Below are 23,754 nucleotides of genomic sequence, written 5' to 3' on the forward strand. Positions count from 1 at the left end.
ACAGCCCTAAATGGATGGATGAGAAGTTCACTTTATCAGAGAAAATACAATAAGCTCGTGCCATGTAGTGTTTGCTGAGCATGGGTGTTTGACTAAAGGTGTTACAATACCCTAAGCTCAAAACTTTATAATAACAATTTGCCACTGAAGTCCAAATTACACACTGTAGTAAAACCAAATGCTCATTACCCACAAAAAGATCCTAAGTGTCTACCTTTTCATGGGAGTTGGCCCCAGGCACTCAAGAACGGTGATAACAAGGGAGTTGGCAGTAAAACACTGCACCTTTAGAGACCTTTGAAGTGTTCTCAAGAGGGCTTATCCTATAGCCGTCTACAAAGTAGAAGTCAACGTGTCCATTATTTACTTATTCTAGAACCATGTGGTAATAAATTCAATATTATATTCAATACCTGACTTCATTATACCAATAGCTACCTATTCTGGCCAGTGAAAAGGACTGTTTAAATGGTAAGGGCTTCATTTCTATGTAAAAGCCCATGGCTAAAATTAACAAGTCAGGAAACGACAGATGTTGGCAGGGATTCGGAGAAAGGGAAACCCTCCTACACTGTTGGTGGGAATGCAAGCTGGTGCAGCCACTCTGGAAAACAGTATGGAGGTTCTTCAAAAAGTTGAAAATAGAGCTACCATACGATCCAGCAATTGCACTATTGGGTATTTACCCCAAAGATACAAATGTAGGGATCCAAAGGGGTACGTGCACCCCGATGTTTATAGCAGCAATGTCCACAAGAGCCAAACTGTGGAAAGAGCCAAGATGTCCATCGACAGATGAATGGATAAAGAAGATGTGGTATATATATATACAATGGAATATTATGTAGCCATCGAAAGGAATAAAATCTTGCCATTTGCAACCACGTGGATGGAACTGCAGGGTGTCATGCTGAGCGAAATAAGTCAATCAGAGAAAGACATGTATCATATGACCTCACTGATATGACGAGTTCTTAATCTCAGGAAACAAACTGAGGGTTGCTGGAGTGGTGGGGTGTGGGAGGGATAGGGCGGCTGGGTGATAGATATTGGGGAGGATATGTGCTATGGTGAGCGCTGTGAATTGTACAAGACTGTTGAATCACAGATCTGTACCTCTGAAACAAATAATACATTATATGTTAAAAAAAAGAAGAAGAAGAAGAAGATAGCAGGAGGAGAAGAATGAAGGGGGGGGAATCAGAGCGGGAAATGAACCATGAGAGACGATGGACTCTGAAAAACAAACTGAGGGTTCTAGAGGGGAGGGGAGTGGGAGGATGGGTTAGTCTGGTGATGGGTATTAAAGAGGGCACGTTCTGCATGGAGCACTGGGTGTTATATGCAAATACTGAATCATGGAACACTACATCAAAAACTAATGATGTAATGTATGGTGATTAACATAAAAAGCCCATGAATTAATGTCATCTGGACTCTTCATCAAGGAAATCTATCAGTGACACCTAGTCTATAAAAGAACCTTTTAGAATCTTCTATCCTACATAACTTTTAGCAACCTTATAAAGTGATTATAACCTTCTCAAGTGCTTTGAGTTTAATATATTGCCAGGAGGCGTTCAAGTTTAATGAAGACCCTAAAGATACCAATCACAGGAACAGGGCCCTGTCACGTACTAGCCTTAGGGGTGGTGCCCCCTCTCACCTCCAGCTAGTTTCCTATGTCTTAGATGATTGCACCCAGGAGCATCACCCATGGTCATAATTCCACCTAACAGAATAGACCTATCATCCGGATGGCCACAGCAGCCCAGAATGGGACTGAATTGCCATTATACCAAGATTTGGACTACGGAACAACTCATAGGAGCCCCTTCACAGCTTAGTCTCCCTGGCCCAACTGCCTATTCAGATTTTCCGATAGCTATCCTGGAGGTTCCAACAAGACTGCTCAACTACTGATACCTATTGTGGGGACAGGAAAAATTCCATTCAGTCTATATTACAGCTACTCTAAGCATCCTGAGAGCAAGGACCAGGCTCAATCTTCTGTTCCCCCCAGCTAATGACATAGAACCTACAAAGAGGAGGTACACAAAACCTATCAGTTGTGTTGCTATTCAACTGAATGATTCGGGGCATGCAACACCATGTTACCTCTGTCACATTACACAGCTCTGGCTATGACCCTAGCATTTTGGGCTAGCCCTGTAGTTTAGGAGAACATACAGGAGACTGCCAGGGCCTAGAGAACCTCTATCTCTGCAGAGACAGGGTCAGGGGTTATCGTGAGGAATCATCCAGAGAAAATTATTGAGAAATGGTTGAGAGGTGAAAGCAAACGACAATGCCAACATGGTGCCACTTTAGCTCTCACCTGTGCCACATTTTCTATCTCAACAAAATAGGTACTTTACCATGCTCAGAGACAAGAGGAGCCCACACCACAGGCCCAACAGCATATAGGGTACACCTCCCAACAGTCCATGAAGTCCAGGCCAGACAAGTCACAAGGCTAGCAGCAGTCCTTCAGAGAAAAGAGTGAGGTCCCCCACGGAAGAAGGATTTCTGCCTCCAGAGTACCACATCAACTCTTCTCTGGATCTCCAGTCTGCCCCCCTGCCCTGAAGATTTTTGACTTGCCAGCCCTACAAGTGCATGCACCAACTGCTTAAAAATCAAATCAACTGGACATAGCCACACACCCCTATTACAGATTTATCATTAAGCCCATATATTTATATACTGTGGTACCATTTCTTGGTTTTGAAAAAAATTTTTTTAAATGCCAGTGTAGTTAACATAAAGTATTATATTCATTTCAGGTATACAATACAGTGATTCAACAATTCTACAATTGTTGTAGATTACTCAGTGCTTGTCCCAATAAGTGTACTTATAACCACAGATTACTCAGTGCTTGTCCCAATAAGTGTACTCTTAATCCCCTTCACCTACTTCACTCATCCCCCACCCGTGTCCCCTCTGGTAACCATCTGTTTGTTCTCTACACCTAAGAGTTTGTTTTTTGGTTTGTCTCTTTTTCTTTCCTTTTTCATTTGTTTTGTTTCTTAACTTCCACATATAAGTGAAATCATATGGTATTTGTCCCTCTCTGACTGACTTATTTCGCTCAGCATTATACTCTCGATTCATCCATGTTGTTGCAAATGGCAAGATTTCATTCTTTTTTATGGTTGAATAATATTCCATTGTGTATATAAAGTAAATACCCAGTAGTGCAATTACTGGATTGGAGGGTAGTTCTAGTTTTAATTTTTTGAGGAACCTTCACACTGTTTTCTACAGTGGCTGCACCAGTTTGCATTCCCACCAACAATGCATGAGGGTTCATTTTTCTCTACATCCCCACCAACACTTCCTGTCTCTTGAGTTTTTGATTTTAGCCATTCTGACAGGTATGAGGAGGTATCTCATTGTGGTTTTGATTCGCATTTCCCTGACGATGAGTGATGTTGAGCATCTTTAATGTGTTTCTTGGCCATCTGTAGGTCTTCTTTGGAGAAATGTCTGTTTATGTCTTCTGCTCATTTTTTAGCTGGATATTTTTTAGTGTTGTATAAGTTGTTAATATATATTTTGGATACTAACCCTGTATCAGATATGTCCTTTGCAAATATCTTCTCCCATTCAGCAGGTTATCTTTCAGTTTTGTTGGTTGTCTTCTTTGCTCTGCAGAAGCTTTTTATTTTGATGTAGTCCCAATAGTTCATTTTTGCTTTTCTTTCCCTTGCCTCAGGAGACATATCTAGAAAGAAGTTGCTACAGCTGATGTCAGAGAAATTACTGCCTATGTTCTTTTCTAGGATTTTTATGGTTTCTAGTCTCACATTTAGGCCCCTGACCCATTTTATTTTTGTGTGTAAGAAAGTGGTCCAGGGGCGCCTGGGTGGCTCAGTCAGTAAGCGTCTGCCTTCAGCTCAGGTCATGTTCCCAGGGTCCTGGGATTGAGCCCTGCATCGGGCTCCCTCCTCCGCGGGAAGCCTGTTTCTCCCTCTCCCACTCCCCCTGCTTGTGTTCCCTCTCTTGCTGTGTCTCTCTCTGTCAAATAAATAAATAAAATCTTAAAAAAAAAAAAAGTCCAGTTTCATTCTTTTGCATGTTGCTGCAACAACATTCTCCCAACATCATTTGTTGAAGAGACTCTTTCTTGCATTGCATATTTCTGCCTCCTTTGTCAAAGATTAATTGACCATGTAATTGTGGGTTTATTTCTGGGGTTTCTATTCCATTCCATTGATCTATGTGTCTATTTTTGTGCCGGTACCATAATTTTTGATTACTACAGCTTTATAAAATAACTTAAAGTCTGGAATTATGATATCTCCAGTTTTTTCTTTTTCAAGATTGCGTTGCCTATTCGGGGTTTTTTGTGGTACCATACAAATTTTAGGATTGTTTGTTCTAGTTCTGTGAAAAATGCTGTTGGTATTTTGTTTTTAAGATTTTATTTATTTATTTGAGGGAGACACAGATACAGCATGAGCAGGGGGGAGAGGCAGAGAACGAGCGAGCGAGAAGGAGAAGCAGACTCCCTGCTCAGCAGGGAGCCCGACGCGGGGCTCAATCCCAGGACCCCAAGACCTGAACCATGAGATTATGACCTGAGCTGAAGGTAGACGCTTAACCGACTGAGCCACTCAGGCGCCCCTGATGTTGGTATTTTGATAGGATTGCATTAAATCTGTAGATTCCTTTGGGTAGTATGAACATTTTAACATTTGTTCTTCTAATCCATGAGCATGGCGTCTCTTTCCATTTGTGTTACTTTCATCCACATTTTATAGTTCCCAGAGTACAAGTCTTTCACCTCTTTAGTTAAGTTTATTCCTAGATATTTTAAGTGTGATGCTGTTTTGGTTTTTTTTAAGATTTTATTTATTTTTATTTATTTGACACAGAGAGAGAGATAGTAAGAGAGAGAGCACAAGCAGGGGGAAAGGCAGGCAGAGGGAGAGGGAGAAGCAGGCTCTCTGCTGAGCAAGGAGCCTGATGCAGGGCTCGATCCCAGGACCCTAGGATCATGACCTGAGCGGAAGGCAGCTGCTTAACCGACTAGGCCACCCAGGCGCCCCAAGTATGATGCAGTTTTTAAAAGTGTTTTCAAAATTTTGTCATCTGACCCAATTTTCAAAATTGTTCAAACTCAAACATAAAAGTAAAAATGTCCTGAATAATTACAAAGCACTCTAGGTATAAGGTAGCGCGCGTGCACACACACACACACACACGTGCACAAATGATCAAGAGACTGAATTAGAGCATGAAATACTGAGTGAGCTATTTTTATTCCTTTAGGGTTAACTCCTCTCTCTTTCTAATTTGCACCTATTTCTGGCATCAGCATTAAGCATGATATGTGCCAATTACCCCTACTAAAATGTAAAGTCCACTAGGAAAGGGATTTCTCTTTTTGTATGTTTTGATATCTCCCCAGCATATAAACTACAGTGCCTAGCATGTAGTAGGCTCTCAATAAATTCTTGAATGAAGAGAAATGCAAATAAAATACACACACGCACAGACAGATCTACATATGAGGAAAAGGAAATGTTCACTCTTGCTCAACCAATGAGCATTGACTATGATAGGCAAGTTATGGAGCTTTATTATAATTCTACATGAGTACAACAAAATATCATTATGATCATGCAATGAAGGCTATCAATGATCATTATTCAATGACCATATTTCTGCCTCTTTGTTTCAAGGTAGGAACAGAGAGAAGCCAGTGACATTTACTCACTACCGAAGTTGTCCTAACAGCAGCCTTGCAGATAACTGACAAATAATATGGGCCTTTCCCCCATTATTTAAGAGAGTCAGACATAAGGTACCAGTTTCATGGTCTGGGAAGTTGTAATATTAATCTTTGCCCAGCTACTTATATCTCTTAAATGAGGAGGTAGGTAAATGCAGAAAAGGTCGCTGAGAAAACTGCCACATACAAAGGAAAGACAGAGGAGGTTATACATACAAAGATAAACGTACATCCCCATAGCTCTGTTGAAGAGATGATTTATCCCAAATGCCCTCTGTGTGTCTGGTTTGTGCAAAAGGGGAGCTGCCCCGACCTCAGTAGGGCTTCTCATCCCAAGCCAGCCCAAATTTGTAGAAAGACCCCTGGCCTTCTTCCTTCTTGTTCTCTGGCCCACAAATCACCACTGAAAAAGATAAAAAAATCCTAGAGAGGGAAACTAGAGATATAGGTGCTGATCTCACTGCCACTTTATCCCTAAGAGCCCTAGGCCTTTTTCTTCAAAAATAGAAGGAGGTTAGGTAGGGTGATTTCTACAGTCTCTTTAAGTTGATAATTTGGCCTCTATCTGCATCAAGGCTGACTGGCCACTAGGACAGGGCAAAGGAAGGAGCTAGAGCCCCATACAGCAGGTTCTGGGCAAAACTGTGCAGTGGGCTGCAGCTCGGAACTAATGAGGCTCTCACATCATAGGGCACACCTCTCTCAACTCCCTTTCTCCAGCGCAGTGCTGAAGACGAGAGGCCCACCTGTCAAAGGGCCCCAGGTGACGAATTAAATACTTGGGTGAACTTAGTATTACACATTTAGAAGCCTAGTTTGTTGACAGCCTCAGAAGTTTACAGAGACTTATGAATCAACTAAAAGGCCAAATTATTGATTTAGAATAAGAATTACATCTGCCAAAAAGAACAGGTATGTGGGACCTGCAGCCAAGACATGCTCCTTCTGCAGACCATCTATGTGGAAACTGGAAAGTGACTCGAGCAGCTTTATGACCCAGAAGTGTGCTGGCATGAGGCTAGGAGAGCTTGCTGTAAGCATCTCCACAAAAGGCAGGCATCCACTAGCAGCAGGAAACTAACTGCAGACCCAGGCCCACGCAGGAAGGACAGAGTGTTACTTCTCTTTTTGAGTCTTCTTTTTCCTTCTATTTATATAACTGCTTTGAAAGCAGTAACTAACGGCTGAAGGGATCTATTTTTTATTACATGTAATAAATACTTATTCAATTCAGAGAATCAGATAAACATAGAAGTGTTTTAAAATTTTTTGTTTTGTTTTGTTTTTGAGGAGGGAGAGCAGGGGAGAGGCAGAAGGAGAGAGAACATCTAAAGCAGGCTCCAGGCCCAGTGCGGAGCCGGACACAGGGCTCGATCTCACAACCTTGAGATCATAACCTGAGCTGAAATCAAGAGACAGACACTTAACCCACCCAGGTGTCCCAACACAGAAGTGTTTTAAAAACAGAAAAAGTTTAAAAATATATATCTAATCCTATAGTGAACTGCCTGTGCAGATACACAGATTATAAAGAGCATGTTGATTTTTTACTGTATTAAACATATTGTAAACATGCCCCATGATATTAAACAATCTTTTAAAACTTCATTTTAAACACTAAAAAATAAAAATTGACACATTCTTTCTTTAGACATGTTAATATATTCCATCTGTGACAAGCAAGTCTTACTCGGAGTCACTGAGAATATGTTTTAAACTTTATTGTAAGACAACTAACGATTTCTCCCTCATTTCTAAGTTATTGTACTGCAGTCTATAAGTACAGAAAAGACCTCCCAAATCAAAAGTGCCCTGTCCAGTTAGAAACTTTAGGCTTTATAAAATCTCCACAGTGACAAGGTGGCAATGTGACAAACTAATACCTCATCATGATAGCTGGGCAAGGAGAAGGAGGAGTGCCCCTACCCCAAATATCAACTAGCATCCTCTTCCCAGCAACAGATGTGCCTATCAATGATGGTCTTGCCAAATTAAACACCCCGGCACGTGTCCCCCCCTTACTTCTTTTTTTATTAATTTAATTTTATTATGTTACATTAGTCACCATACATCATTAGTTTTTGATGTAGTGTTCCATGATTCATTGTTTTCGTATAACACCCAGTGCTCCATGCAATACGTGCCCTCCTTAATACCCATCACCGGGCTAACCCATCACCCCATCCCTCTCCCCTCTAAAACCCTCAGTTTGTTTCTCAGAGTCCATAGTCTCTCATGGTTTGTCTCCCCCTCTAATTCCGCCCCCGCTTCATTTTTCCCTTCCTTCTCCTAATGTCCTCTATGCTATTCCTTATGTTCCACAAATAAGTGAAACCATATGATGATTGACTTTCTCTGCTTGACTTATTTCACTTAGCATAATCTCCTCCAGTCCCATCCATGTTGATGTAAAAGTTGGGTATTCATCCTTTCTGATGGCTGAGTAATATCCCATTGTATATATGGACCACATCTTCTTTATCCATTCGTCTGTTGAAGGGCATCTCAGCTCTTTCCATAGTTTGGCTATTGCGGACACTGCCCCTATGAACATTGGGGTGCATATGGCCCTTCTTTTCACTACATCTGTGTCTTTGGGGTAAATACCCAGTAGTGCAATTGCTGGGTCATAGGGTAGCTCTATTTTTAATTTTTTGAGGCACCTCCACACTGTTTTGCAAAGTGGCTGTACCAACTTGCATTCCCACCAACAGTGTAAGAGGGCTCCCCTTTCTCCACATCCTCTCCAACATTTGTTGTTTCTTGCCTTGTCAATTTTTGCCATTCTAACTGGTGTAAGGTGATATCTCAGTGTGGTTTTTATTTGAATTTCCCTGATGGCTAATGATGATGAACATTTTTTCATGTGTCTGTTAGCCATTTGTATGTGTTCTTTTGAAAAGTGTCTGTTCATGTCTTCTGCCCATTTTTTGACTTGATTATTTGTTTTTTGGGTGTTGAGTTTGAGTTCTTTATAGATCTTGGATATCAGCCCTTTGTCTGTAGTGTCATTTGCAAATATCTTCTCCCATTCTGAGGGTTGCCTCTTTGTTTTGTTGACTGTTTCCTTTGCTGTGCAGAAGCTTTTTATCTTGATGACGTCCCAAAAGTTCATTTTTGCTTTTGTTTCCCTAGCTTTTGGAGAAGTATCTTGAAAGAAGTTGCTGTGGCCGATGTCGAAGAGGTTACTGCCTATGTTCTCCTCTAGGATTTTGATGGATTCCTGTCTCACACTGAGGTCTTTCATCCATTTTGAGTTTATCTTTATGTATGGTGTTAGAGAATGGTCGAGTTTCATTCTTCTGTATATAGCTGTCCAATTTTCCCAGCACCACTGTCTTTTTTCCATTGCATATTTTTTCCTGCTTTGTCGAAGATTATTTGACCATAGAGTTGAGGGTCGATATCTGGGCTCTCTATTCTGTTCCATTGATCTATATGTCTGTTTTTGTGCCAGTACCATGCTGTCTTGGTGAAGCGGGGGTGGGGGAGGCAGAGGGAGAGGGAGAAGCAGGCTCCCCGCTGAGCAGGGAACTTGATGTGGGGCTCGATCCCAGGACCCTGGGATCATGACCTGAGCCGAAGGCAGACGCGTTTAACCTACTGAACCACCCAGGCGCCCCATCCCTTCTGACTTCTATCTTGAGAGAGAGGGAAATAAGAATTTCAGGACAAACAGAGAAGAGGCTGAGGCCATGATAAATCAGTGAAGAGTGTATTTCGGACAGCTATAACCTGTCAATAGCATCAAATCACATCATTACTCCGCCTACGTGCAGGACAAGCTCTAAGCCCCCAATTAAGTTATGCTCACATGACAAAAACTTCCTCAACCTCCTGCAATTACATACTACAAAGCAGAAGAAAAGCTCCCAACACCTTGTATCAAACTGTGGACGCCATAAGAACAGCCCCTAAATGCACAGTTGCCTATTACCTGCTTGTGTCCCATTTTCAGTGGCATGGGGACAGAAATGTCTTTTGTACAGCTTCTCTAGGATGACAGACATTAACAGAAATGCATGGATGGATTTACAGCTGGCATGGATCAATTTCTAGTTATTTTACAATTATTGACTAAGGAACTCAAACACACTTTTGCTACTTGCCAGACAAAAAGCTAACCCCACCCCCTTTACCAATCTTGAGAAAAAGCTGAAGAAACATGAAAACTGATGTATTCTGCAAACAGAACATGCCAAGACAAGATTATATCCAACTCAAAGCTGAGAATCGAGGAACAAATGTAGCTCCAGAATAGAGCTTGAGAAACTTGCAGTCTTGGCAAGTCACTCTTACAGCAGCAACCTTTGTTGCAATTGGAATTGACGGGAGGCTTTTTTACTTCGAGTAAAAGATTTCTGTCAGGGTGAACATATTTTAATCCACCACATGCATTTGTACCGTGTCATTTACAAGGACAAAACCTGACTACTTCAAGAGCCTGCTTTTGTTGTGTCACTCCACAGGCCCAGTGTATATGTTCCCAAGGCTCACAGAAAAAAAAAAAATTATTTATATACAGATGTGTGTGTGTGTGCGTGCGCATGTGTACACACACAACACACACACACAGAGGAGAGAGGGGAGGAGAGGGCAGGGGGAGGCAGTATGATAATAGATATGCAGAGCATATGTACAGCTACACATACATCTCGGAAATGGTGATGTACAAGACGGAGAAACATGGTTAAAATATGCTGCATACTGAAGGAGGATGTTATTTAGATCTTGTTCTTTTTGATGCCTTCAGGGGTGGAACTCAGAGAAATGTTTTATAATAGACTGAGTTCTTCGAGGAGTCAAAAAAAAACTTGAAGCCATCAATACCTTCTCCTGTCACCTGTGCATAACAGGGAACAATGGGAACATTCTAGAGATGCCAGGGTCCACGCGCTGCAAATTTAACATAGCAAGGGGAGGTGGGGTTAAGAAAGAAAAATTATGCCACAAACGGACAAGGTAGTGACAGAATGCTCATATTAAAAAATTAGCACATGAGAGGAGCACCTGGGTGGCTCAGCTGGTTAAACACCTGCCTTGGGCTCAGGTCATGATCCCAGGGTCCTGGGATGGAGCCCCACCTCCAGCTCCCTGCTCAACAGGGAGTCTGCTTCTCCCTCTCCCTCTCCCTCTGCCCCTCCGTGCTGTTCTTGCTCCTCTCTCCCCCTCTCTCTCTCAAATAAATCAATCTTTTAAAAAAATTAGCACACAATTTTTTTTTTTAAAGATTTTATTTATTTATTTGAGAGAGAGAGAATGAGAGACAGAGAACATGAGAGGGAGGAGGGTCAGAGGGAGAAGCAGACTCCCCGCCGAGCAGGGAGCCTGATGCGGGACTCGATCCTGGGACTCCAGGATCATGACCTGAGCCGAAGGCAGTCGCTTAACCAACTGAGCCACCCAGGTGCCCCATTTTTTTTTTTTAAGATTTTATTTATTTATTTGAGAGAGAGAGAATGAGAGAGAGCGAGTACATGAGAGCGGGGAGGGTCAGAGGGAGAAGCAGACTCCCTGCCGAGCAGGGAGCCCGATGCGGGACTCGATCCAGGGACTCCAGGATCATGACCTGAGCCGAAGGCAGTCGCTTAACCAACTGAGCCACCCAGGCGCCCTTAGCACACAATTTTTAATGAGTTGAAGAAATAAGTGGGAAATGAATGGAAAATAAAGCAAACATTTAAAAAGATGAATCCTTTTTGGACTTAGGAGTAGCAAAAGGGTTTAGTCCACTGTAATACAGAAATATATAGCATTTAATAGTCATTCTGTAAAGATATAAAGTAGACCAAGTCTGTCTTTTAATTTGATTGTATTTATATTTTAATTGATATCAATTTAAGTTATTTTGCTAACAAAGGCCTGGGTTTTCATTCTAAGTCAACAAGCACATATTAGCAGAAAGATCCCATCCTCTAACATTCAAGAAAAGGACCCCTCTCATTTTCACCCTTTCAGTACAGTGACTGCTAACACCATTTATACCTGTGCCTGTGACTAAATCACTTCTACTAATCAAAGTAAATTTTCAATAACAAAAATCCAATTTAACCAAGAAAATAGAGGCTTTCAACTTTTAACTATTTTCCTTTTTTAAAATGGGGTTCTTTTAATAACTAAAGAAAATTAAAATAGATGTGACTCTTGGAATTGGTAACCTATTCATAAAGCAAAATTACTTTATGAAAAGTCAATCTGTAAGTATATAGAACTCTGCATTCTCTTAGAACTCCTGTATTTATATATTTATTCATCAAGGTAACAGACTTGAAAGCAAAGTGCATTAATGACCTTGTCCTCATTTTAAACAGATAGAAACAAAGAGCACAAAGAAAAAAAGCAGGGTCCCTAAAATTACATGAAGGAGTACATAGGGGAGAAGACTGGGGGGGGGGGGGGGGGAGTCTATTTCAGATAAAATTGTTCAAAAAATTCTGTAGCAAAATAAGAGTTTACTAATAGTTTTTAATGATACAACTTGGATGCCTGCCACATTTCAAAGACACAGAATCAATACAGATGCTGGTGAAAGCATTTAAGTTGTGTTCATGAAAAGAAAATACCCAAAACAAATGAAACTTCACCCATAATACAGAATATTAATCTATATATCTCACTAAAACTCCTCACCTATCATTTTTTGTCCATTCCACTTCTGTCTTTGTAAAACTCTAACAATAACAGCAAGAACTCATAAATTGAAATTAACACAGTATTCGTCTTGATTCTTTTGTTTGCAAATCATGCTTAAAATGTCTTAAGATATGACAACTAAGTGCAATATATGATCCTGGAATCTATCCTATTCCAGCAGGAAAAATTATCATGAACATTACTGGAATCTGGATTAAAGATTAAACTATTCCATCAATGCTAAATTTCCTGATTTTGACAACTGTACTTGGTTATGTAAGAAACACATACTGATTTTCAAGTATTAAGGGGCAAATTGGCATGATGTCTGCAACCCATGCTAAATGGTTCAGAGAAGGTGTGTGTGTGCACGTGTGTGTGTATACACACAAACGGATAGAATGATAAAGCATGTGTGCTAGACGAATCTGAGCAAGTTCTTTGTCCTTATGACATTTCTGAAAGCTAAAAATTCAAAATAAAAATTTTAGAAATTAAATTTGAAATTGAAATCTCTTACAGTATCTGAAAAATACCTTTACCATGTGCACCAAAAATAAAGTATACATGCATACACACAAGGATATCATCTAGCCCTGTTTATACACAGGTTTTAAATTTACAATAGACCTACAGTAAAAATTAGTTACTAGCTCCTTCCTATCCTTCTACCATAGCTGTGAGGAAAGAGCTTATTTTTATGAAGTAGACTAATTTTTCTATTACATTAATCTGCTGTAAGAAATATTCTTGGATGAAATGAAATTGAAAAATACATTAAAGGCTACATAACTACATCCCCAATTTGTTGTTTTTTTTTTTTTAATTTAAGAAATTTCCAAAATGGTCAGTGACATATTTTTTACACTATTCAGAGTTTGACTTTATAAGAAAAACCTGTGGAATATCTTCACTTTAAATTTCTCATAAAATTCAATGAAAACATTAAACAAAATTAACAGAATCACTGCAAGAGTAAAGTGGACATTGTGAATATATTAATTTACTCTTAATAATCTACTGCAGCAAGCCTATCTCTATTCTCAACAAGAATCCTGCTAGAGTGGGCGCCTGGGTGGCTCAGTTGGTTGAGCGACTGCCTTCGGCTCAGGTCATGATCCTGGAGTCCCGGGATCGAGTCCCGCATCGGGCTCCCTGCTTGGCGAGGAGCCTGCTTCTCCCTCTAACCCTCCCCCCTCTCATGTATTCTCTCGCTCTCTCAAATAAATAAATAAATCTTTAAAAAAAAAAAAAAAGAATCCTGTTAGAGTAACACATCTTTATTATCCAAAGTAGATAAAGAATTGTATCTTCTCTTATCTCCCCCTGCAAATAAAGAGTTCACCTTGCACATAAAAAAAGGAAAGTTTCTGCTGTTATCTACTGGTGTTCTTCTGAGGGCAAGAAAATGGATAATTGCTACAAACCAGGTCCTTTTGAATGTATATCACCTCTCCCAAAATACAAAAGATCACGACAAACATTTTTTTTAATAAGTACACTCAAAAATGACTTTATAAAAGTATACAGTATCATTTCATTTAGCCAGTATCCTGTGCAATGTGGAAATTCACAAGTGAGAAATTTTCTGGAATACTGAAATTTACAACCTGACATGCCAAAATTTTTCCAACTCAAAATAATTTAGAAGGAAACTTTAGTTCTAATATGTATTATTCCATTCCTTGTCCTTAAACAGAGTCTTCTTAATCCCTGCTAGTGTTACAATTATGAATATATTATTTCATTAAGCAATACCACACAAGGCCTGCTAGACTGGCTAGGGCTGCCTGCCTCCATGTTCCTTCTCCATGATTATAACATGCCCATCCTGCTGTGGCGTTTTTACTTCCTGCATGTGCTCATCATGCATTACTTTTTGATGCCTTTTTTTATTTATGTCTCCAGTAATTTCTCCTTTGTCCATTTGCCTGCCCTAAAAGTCCCCTTACTCTTTCTAATACAGTTGGTACAAACTACTATACTACAGCTTAAAAACTTAATAAACTTTGCTTAATTGTGCCCCAAATAAGATCACACAGGCAATGGGGACCTAATTTGTAGCTCACTCCCTGTGCAACCTTTAAGTTCAGAATCTCTGAACATTGTTTCATCAGCTGTAACAGGAATGATAGAAGTCCTTACCCATTTCAAGCAATTATTAACACCAAATAAGACACTGGACTTGAAAACTCTTGGTTAAATGAAAAGTGCTAAAAATAAGTATCAACTATTTTTGTTGTGATGCTGGTTATTAACAAAGTTCATGAGGAATATGGCACTACATGAAAACGTTATGTGATCCCTTTTGGGTTTGGAGCTATGATTCCAGGCGATCAGCTAGCTGTGTTTCTGAGACTCAGACGAAAGAAACTATAAAAGGATTAATGTTTACTGCCTAAGTAGAAAATGTATATAAGTAGGCCTATAATCTCCAATAAAATTTACCCTGTGACACCGACTGGTGTTCTTTCTTATCAAGAGAATATTAAACACAATCTGGAATTAAATTTACAGTCAGTGTTTTAAACAGGCAGAGGATATTTAAACACAAAGTATAGGACTTTGTAGCTATTTGTCATAAAAGATCGAAGAATGGAGAGAAGTTAGCTAGAAAACTCCTCTAAACTTTTAATCTCATCAACAAATTTCTATGACAATGAAGACATCTGATGAGTTTACCACAAGTAATCCTAAATTATTGGTGCTGATCATTCCATTACATGTTTTTGAAAATAGCTTGGTGCTGTCTGAGTAAATCATATTCTGCCTGGGGCTATGTAGCTTACCTCGAATTATTTCAGAATCATCTAAAATGACTCCTTTTTCTATTAAAATGATGAATGGGCTAAATGAGGTATGTAATAAATACTGCAGGTTTGTAAACAGATTCCTGCTCTCTAGAGAATGGAGGCCTTACTTCATTGGTAATTCTGCCCCTCGATATTTTCAGGAGAAGTCATCCTTAAAATATAATTAGTAAAGAAAAGAGTGGAGAGAGTCACATTGGAACAAAATGCTGACTGTCTTTCTGGTTAAGGGGATAACCCTAGGCTATATGAAAATAAACCCTCCCACCCCCAGAAGCAGGACACAGTGTAAAACATTAAGAAATTCAGAAAGAGCATTAACTCAGTCCCATTTAGGAATCATAACTAAGCAATAAAACCGGGGATACATAAAAGAAATAAGTATAGATATAGAGCTGTTCAAGAATGTCCAACATTGTGAAAAATTTAATGTCCAAAAAACAAAAATGAAGATCTCATTGTACATGGCATGTCACATAGTAAACATTACTGTTGTTCAATGTACTGCTGAATTCACGAAGTCACAGGTCCACCCACAAAAGGTTGAAGGCAATTCTTCAAGGCTATATCAAAACTGCCAGTGGTGGGTGAGACTTATCATGAAGACAAACTGAAAAGATGACTGGTGAACAAAAAGGAGCACATGTGCCTTACAGTGTCATTCACAACATAATGTGCAAAATTCTTATTTGGGATATGTAAGGACTAGCAGACTTCATGATACTTACGTTAAACTTCTAATTTGTTAAAGGTTAAAACAAACACTGAGGGCCATATTTCTTAGCCTCTTCAGTAGGAGATGAGATTATGATGTCAGTTCAATAAAATTCCAAGGCCCTAATGACAGTTCATTTCAGACCAGGCAGTGAAGCAAATAAGTTAACAATAAATGCCAGGTCATTATAAAGAGACGGAATTATAACCAACCCTTTGCACCTAGTTACCTATGGATTTTTACTCAATGTTCTCCATACCTCACCTTGACACCCATGATGACCCAACTGATGGGACATCAATAAGCTATTTATGGCAGGGCTACCACATAGGACACCACTCAACAAGAGTCACCCAGTTTGCAAGCAACTTGATGCATTTTTTAAGTACATTTTGAATGGAAATATGACAGCACATTCTAAGCAGAGCTGCTCCTCACAGTGGTCCTTTAATAGAACTAGTCGTTGGTAAGAACATCAATAGCATTATACTCAACTGTGCTATTTCTTCTCTAGTCACTTCGTCAGCAAGGTCACACAGCCTGAGAATACTTTCTTGGAAAAAAAGGAACACAAGCAAATTGCCATCACCTGTTCATTGTGTTCACTGGACAGATCCGTCATCCCTGACGGTGAGATTTAATCTCCGCTCCTGGGAGAGCACTCAGCCATCCTCTGCTCCAGGCCCCTCGGTATCTGTCCAGCATGGTATCATGCTTCTCTAAGGCTATTTGATAATGTTGAGACCCCAGGTATTTCTGTAAAGCTGGATGAGAAGGGAGTATGACTATGTACATTTGAGAAATATATTCATCTGGTTAAGCTTTCAGTATATAAGCCATACTGAACTCTGTCATACCGATCCTATTCTTGCTCTGGGCTCTTAACATAATGGCTACACTGAGACAAAACATGCTTCTCCTTTTCCACTGCAGGAGCAAACAAACACACCTGAAGCCATCCTCCTTTCCAAGGGATATTTCATTAACAATCTCTTCATAGGGCTATGTGCCCTCCTGCTGACAATACTAATACTGCTTTAACACACACAGGAAGTAAGGACCATACATCATAACAAAGAACACAGAGACGACATGGCATCTGAACACTTTGTCCTGGAAATGATAATGGCCTGCTGAATCTAAACACACAGGAGTGATGCCGTGCACTCTGCTCCCATGAGTCTTGAGGGAAAGAATGAGACCTGTAGATGGATCCCAGGTCCCACTCTTACCAATAGCACTGAGGAAAATATCTTACACCTACATAGCTTAGATCCCCCAAACATAAAGTAGAAATTCTACATTTAAATAGTCTTCAAAAGCAAAAGCACAAAATCATTAACTTCATTTTTGGCATTAAAAGCAAATTAATACACCATGCATGTCAAAACATTTGGGGCTTGGTGTCTTTTGCAAGAAAACCAGCACATGGTTTATATAACCAGAGGCAGCACATTAGTAGAGATTATAATCAAAGTGCTAAATTGCACCCAAAAACCTGCAACAGTTTTTTTAAAGTATGCTGAAGTGCCCACTAAAAGACCCCAGAAGGACTGCTGCTCCACTGCAACTTGACTCACCTGGTTAATTTTAGTGACACTGAAAGCCCCAAGTTGATGGGTCTTACTGTTCTTTTATGGAGAATTTTTGAGCAAGAACCATGTTGACCATTTCAAAATGACAACCCCAATTGCATCCTTTGCCCTTGGCCAGAACCTCACTTATATTTGGGCAGCAGTGGTATTCTTATCTACTTCTTTTAATTTAGTCATTTTTCCTCCATACCCCAAATTTCAAAACCTTTCTCTCTTTCACCATGAAATTTCAACTGTCACAGTTTGAAGCACAAACAAAACACAGAACTGAAAAGCACACAGCACAAAATTAATCAATTCTTCTTCTTGATTGCTTCACTGGTGCATTTCAGACAAAAAGGAAACTGGGGATAAAAAGTGACATTTTGGTGAAACAGTCACTTAAATTTAGAAAAACTATATTTATGCATTTTCACCTACCCTATTTTTTTTAGTGTTATTTTTTCTAAACACTATGAGGTTTTACAGATTCAAAGAAATAGGATATTAGTAGAGAAAAAGTTCAAGGTAAGAATGACCTTCCCACAAACCCTACACTTGATAGGAGACTCTTCGAGGCAAAGCAACCAGAGATAGTACATCTTTGCATCTCCGGCAACTAACAGCACCTAGCACATACTAGGTGTTTAATAAATTTGCGAAGGAGGGGAATGTGGAAAGGGACCAAAATACATAATGATCTAATGATTTCATTTAAAGTCAAACAAAATAATTTGTGCAGTATCTGAGGCCAGAACTGGGAAGATTCTGAAGTCACACTTCACAATATACACTTAACCTAGAATGTTTTTAATTGATTGCTACTTTTTCTATTTAAAGTAAGAGGGTTTCTAATAACAGAAAGCTTGTGGCTACCCTTCACACTTCTTTCAACCATTCAAATCTAAAATCCTAATAATACTATCACCTAAATATCTCTTACATCTCCTCTTTTCTCTTCATCCCCACTAGCACTGTCCTAATTCAAGTACCACTTGTTCTCTCTTGGATTAATGTGAAGACGGCTAACTTGTCCATTTCCATTCACTTCCTCTTCTATCCTTCACACTTCACTAGAGTGAGAAATCAAAATGCCCATCTAACCATTTCATTTCTCCCCTTCAAAACCCTTCCATGTATCCAGTCCAGGGTTCTTTGGATTGCACACATAGAACTCATGATCTTAGCCCTGCCAACTTCTTCTGCCTCACCCCTCAACATTCCTTGCCCTGGACTTCTCACTCAGCAATTCCTTGTAGTGTCCCATTGTCCCCGTGCCTCTCTGTTTTAACCTGCAATATTGAAGGCTGGACCATCCCTACTCCTCAACCATATGTGCAATTCCTGCTCACACCTCAAGACTCAGCTTGGGCACCACTGCCCTGAGAAATCTTTTCTATTCTTTCCCACTTCCTCTTCCATTTTCAGGGCCTGAATACATTCAATTCTTCATTTATTCAATCAACAAGTATTAACTGACTAATTCCCCTTTGCTAGGAACTGGTATATACTGGGTACTCAAATACGTGTTGAACAAATAAATGCACATATAACAATGAGTTAAAAGAAAGTCCCTGTTTTCCCAAAAGGGAGAATTCTCACAAGAATATAAGTGCCATGGCTCTCTAACAGAGTTAGCCCTTCTCAACATTATTTTTAAATATATCAGTCTCCCACATTATACTGTGAATTTTTTTCCTTCTTTCCTTCTTTATTTGAGAGAGAGAGAGAGAGAGCAGGGGGAGGGGCGGAGTAAGAGGAAGAGAGAGAATCTCACGCAGACTCCACAGTGAGCACAGAACCAAAAGCAGGGCTCGATCTCAGGACCCTGAGATCATGACCCAAGCTGAAACCAAGAGTCAGGGCTTTAACTGACTGAATTTCTTAAGGACAAAAGTTTGTCTTTTTCATTTATATATCCTTGGTATCCAGCCCAGTGTTTCTCATACAGTAAGCACTCACTAAAACATTGTCCAATGGGTGAAGGAAACTATTTCACAATAAAATGTATAAATATTTAAATATTTCCTTAAGTAAAAGCAGGTTCTTTTAAAGTTGAGGTTAAAAAAGAAAAAAGAGGGACGCCTGGGTGGCTCAGTCAGTTAAGCATCTGCCTTCGGCTCAGGTCATGATCCCAGGGTCCTGGGATCAAGTTCCGCATTGGGCTCCTTGCCCAAAGGAGCCTGCTTCTCTCTCTGCCTGCTGCTCCCCCTGGTTGTGCTCTCTCTTGCACGCTCTCTCTGACAAATAAATATTTTTAAAAATTTTAAAAAAGGAAAAAGAAAATAAAACAGTTCTGTGGTGATAACAAAAAATGACTAATGTCAAATCAGCAAAATTTAATTAAGACAAAAGAAGAGTATATCAAAATTTTAATCAGCATTTTAAAAAGAAATCAAATGCAACTGCAAAGTTAAAAAAGACACAACTCCCAACTCTTTAATTTTTTAAAAATCAATGACACAGCAAATGTTAGATTCATATGTACGAGATCTTAAGGATTCACAGAATGTCAAGTTGCACGAACTTTACAGGTTGCCTGGTGCTGTCCTTTTATGTAATCTTCATTCCTATGGAGGTGCTTTCCTGTTCCTAGGAAGCATTCCTTTAATGTGAATTCCATTTAGCATTTCCATGTAGGTAAGATAATCAGTGAACTGCCTCTCTGCGACTTCTGGGCAAAATCAGCGGGCTAAAATTATCATTCCAGTGAGTGAGAAGTAGGGTGAGGGGCTGCTTTGGTCTTCTCAAATCTAAAGCAGCACTTATAGCTTCTCCAGCTAAAGCAATTCTTCCTGAGGGGAAAGTCCAATCTGATTCTATTTTGAAACTTCAGCAACAGGACTCCCGTGACTTTGCCCTTCAAAGAGCCTCTGTAAAGCTAGCTGCTACAACTGTGGGACGAGAAGCCTGGACTCCCAGGCACAGAGAAAGCAATCTAAATGTCAACTGTCAGTGGGCGGAGGAAAATGGGGACTGGGGAGGACTTAGTTTTATTTCACAATACCAATATCACATCAGTTTTGTTTCTTTTTTCCTAGTTCTCCTGAAAGAGAGCTTTCCAATTCCTTCCAACGTGTGAACCCCAACCTCTACTTTCTTACAGGCTGCGACATTTGGGTTCTAAATAAAGAGGAACAAATCAATGTCTGACCATCACTCAAACAGTCCCACATATTAGGGTTAAGAATGGCAGCAGTGAGGGCCCAGCCTCACAGCAGAAACATGCTGACGTTCTCAGGGTGACTCTCACATGAATCATGGGTTCTGGGGATGCCCGCTTCCCCAGCTTAGGATCAAGGGGCTGAGGGACAACATTAGACTTAAATCACAGTCCACACCGCATGTTTTATAAGGTGGGAGGATGTAGAATCTGGAAACCTGGACTGTACATGTAAGGGGGAAGAGAAAGAATGAACGTTTATACCCTCTAAATATTACACGTGCAGGAATGCTTATTTCCTTAGAATTTTTTCTAATCTTTAATTATGGCAAAATACACAAACCAGAAAATTTGCCATCTTAACCATTTAGAAGTGAAAAGTTCAGAAAAGTACATTAACACTGTTATACAACCAATCTCCAGAACTGTTTTCATCTTGCAAAACTGAAACTCCAAACCCGTTAACAAGTGCTCCATTTCTCCCTCCCCACAGCCCAGGGCAACCACCCTTCCGTGTTCTGTCTCTATAGATCTGACTACTCTAGATACTTCATCTAAGTGGAATCCTACAGTATGTCTTTTTGTGACTAGATTATTTCACTTACCACAATGTCTTCAAGGTTCATCTATGTGTTAGCATGTGTCAGAATTTCCTTCCTTTTTAAGGCTGAATAATGTTCCATTGTAAGTATATAGCGCATTTTGCTTATGCATTCATCTGCTGATAAACACTTGGGTTGCTTCCACCTTTTGGCTATTGTGAATTATGCTGCTATGAACATGGGCATACAAATATCTCTTTGAGACTCTGCTTTCAAATCTTTTGGATAAATACCCAGAAGTGGGATGGCTGAATCACGTGGTAGTTCTATTTGTAGTTTTTTTGAGAAACCACCATAATGGTTTCCAGAGTGGCTGTGCCATTTTATATTCCCACCAACTACATCCTTGCCAATACTTGTTATTGTCTGTTTTTCTGATAGTAGCCATACTAATGATTATGAGGTGGTTCCTTAGTAATTTTTCTATTTTCTATACTATCCCTGTATTATCTTATTTGGAGAAAATTCAGTGAAATACATTCAATCATTAAAAGTGATCATGCAAACATATTTATTAATAGAAAAAGATCTTTACCCTATAGTCTAATTTTCTTTTAATATGCAAGTTATTGTAAGAGTTATATGAGACTATGTATACTATCACCTCTGTTTGGGGAAATACATATAAACATATTAATAGAAATGTTTTATACAGGGGCGCCTGGGTGGCTCAGTTGGTTAAGCGACTGCCTTCGGCTCAGGTCATGATCCTGGAGTCCCGGGATCGAGTCCCACATCGGGCTCCCTGCTCGGCGGGGGGTCTGCTTCTCCCTCTGACCCTCATGCCCTCTGTCTCTCACTCTCTCTCTCTCTAATAAATAAATAAAACCTTTAAAAAAAAAAAAAAAGAAAGAAATGTTTTATACAGACTTAGTGGAATGTGGAAAGGAATATAAAAATAATAAACCAGAATGTTAACAGTAATTATCTCCGGATAGTGATAACTTAAGTGATCTTAGTGTTTTTTCTATTTACTTTCTGATTTTTACCCAATGAATATGCATGCCTTCTATAACGAATAATAACAATACAGGGCGTTAACCTTGTAAGTAGGTTGGGAATCATCAGGTACCTAAATTACTGTGGGCAGCCATGGTGCTTTGGCCATGAACTACCACTCAAATGTCTAAGAACACTCAAGCCAAAACAGATCAACTATAATCCTATTGTATAAATTCTACTTTTATTCCCTAAGTGCTACAAGGGCTCTATTTGGCTAATATGATAGGGGCTAAAATCTGGAAGATACTGTAATTTGCCATCTATATCCTATAGCCCCAGAATCAAGAAAGAAGAGACCTTCAAAACATCCCGTCTCTGGACGTTTCTTTCTTGATCCATCACTTTTGTTCTGGCTTCACTGTCCACCCATTCAGCTGGACCCTGGATTAATCTTTGGAGAAATGGATTCACTACACACAGGCTTCTTTTTACTTTCTCTAATGGCACATGACCTCTCCAAGAAAGGACCAAGGGAAAAAAACTACGAGAGAATATAAATTGACCCTTTTCTTATCAATTTTTAAACAATTCTCAATTGCCTGCTGAGCTAGGGACATCACCCTCAGTCCTCCATTCAAAGTTCTCCATTATATAGTCTCATTTTACCTCTCCACTGAGTTCCCAACTAAATTCCAATGAACACTAACGGTTCTGAGAAGTTACACGTGGGTTTCTAGAAGGCTGAAGTAGGAGGTAAGCAGTCAGGACCCCAGGCTTCAACCAGAGCAGCCCCACTTTTACCTAACAATGGAAAATCGTTTGAGAAGTTATGATGCACAAAGAAGACAGAACCTTATTCAGCCATTAAAAACTACATTTCAGAAGAATATTCACTGATATAAGAAAATGTTCATGGGGCGCCTGGGTGTCTCAGTCGTTAACTGTCTGCCTCCGGCTCAGGTCATGATCCCAGGGTCCTGGGATTGAGCCCCGCATCGGGCTCCCTGCTCGGCGGGAAGCCTGCTTCTCTCTCCCACTCCCCCGCTTGTGTTCCTGCTCTCGCTATCTCTCTCTGTCAAATGAATAAATAAAATCTTTAGAAAAAAAAAAAAAAGAAAAGAAAATGTTCATGATGTTAAATGCTATATGCAGTATTGTCCAAATTCTTATATATTCTAAGTATGTAACAGACCTAGGAATAAACGTTTTGAGAGGAAACACATCCCAGTGTAATCATGCTTATGTAAGAATGACAGATCTGTGGGTGCCTTTTAAATTTTCTCCCTTCTATTAATAATCATTTTTAAACATGTTTATGTAATCTGTGCTTTTAACATTTTTTTAAATAGCTCTTTTAAAAAAAAGGATTCCCTTTCTTTAAAAAGATTGCTCCTGAAAGCCTTTGCTCTGCATTTCTCCCTTTCTAAAGCACAGAAAGTGACTGATCAAACCTTACTTACTCACCTTTGCCAGAGACTTCCCAGACTAACATCTGGTGGTTGCATGCAGAGAGAGAAACAGGATAGGCTGCCTGCCCCAGAGGTTTCAAATACAATGAAATCAAAATCAGGG

The 23,754-nt window shown here is 39.7% G+C and overlaps 1 protein-coding gene across 3 annotated transcripts in view; it reads right to left on the reverse strand.

Moving 5' to 3' along the window:
- CHCHD3 (coiled-coil-helix-coiled-coil-helix domain containing 3) overlaps nt 1-23,754 on the reverse strand; it is a 271,740-nt gene that overhangs the window by 147,064 nt on the left and 100,922 nt on the right. The gene's annotated exons all lie outside the window — the stretch shown is intronic.

The sequence above is a fragment of the Mirounga leonina genome, unplaced genomic scaffold (assembly GCF_011800145.1).
Source record: "Mirounga leonina isolate KUSES-001 unplaced genomic scaffold, KU_Mleo_1.0 Mir_174, whole genome shotgun sequence".
Classification (NCBI taxonomy): Eukaryota; Metazoa; Chordata; class Mammalia; order Carnivora; family Phocidae; genus Mirounga; species Mirounga leonina.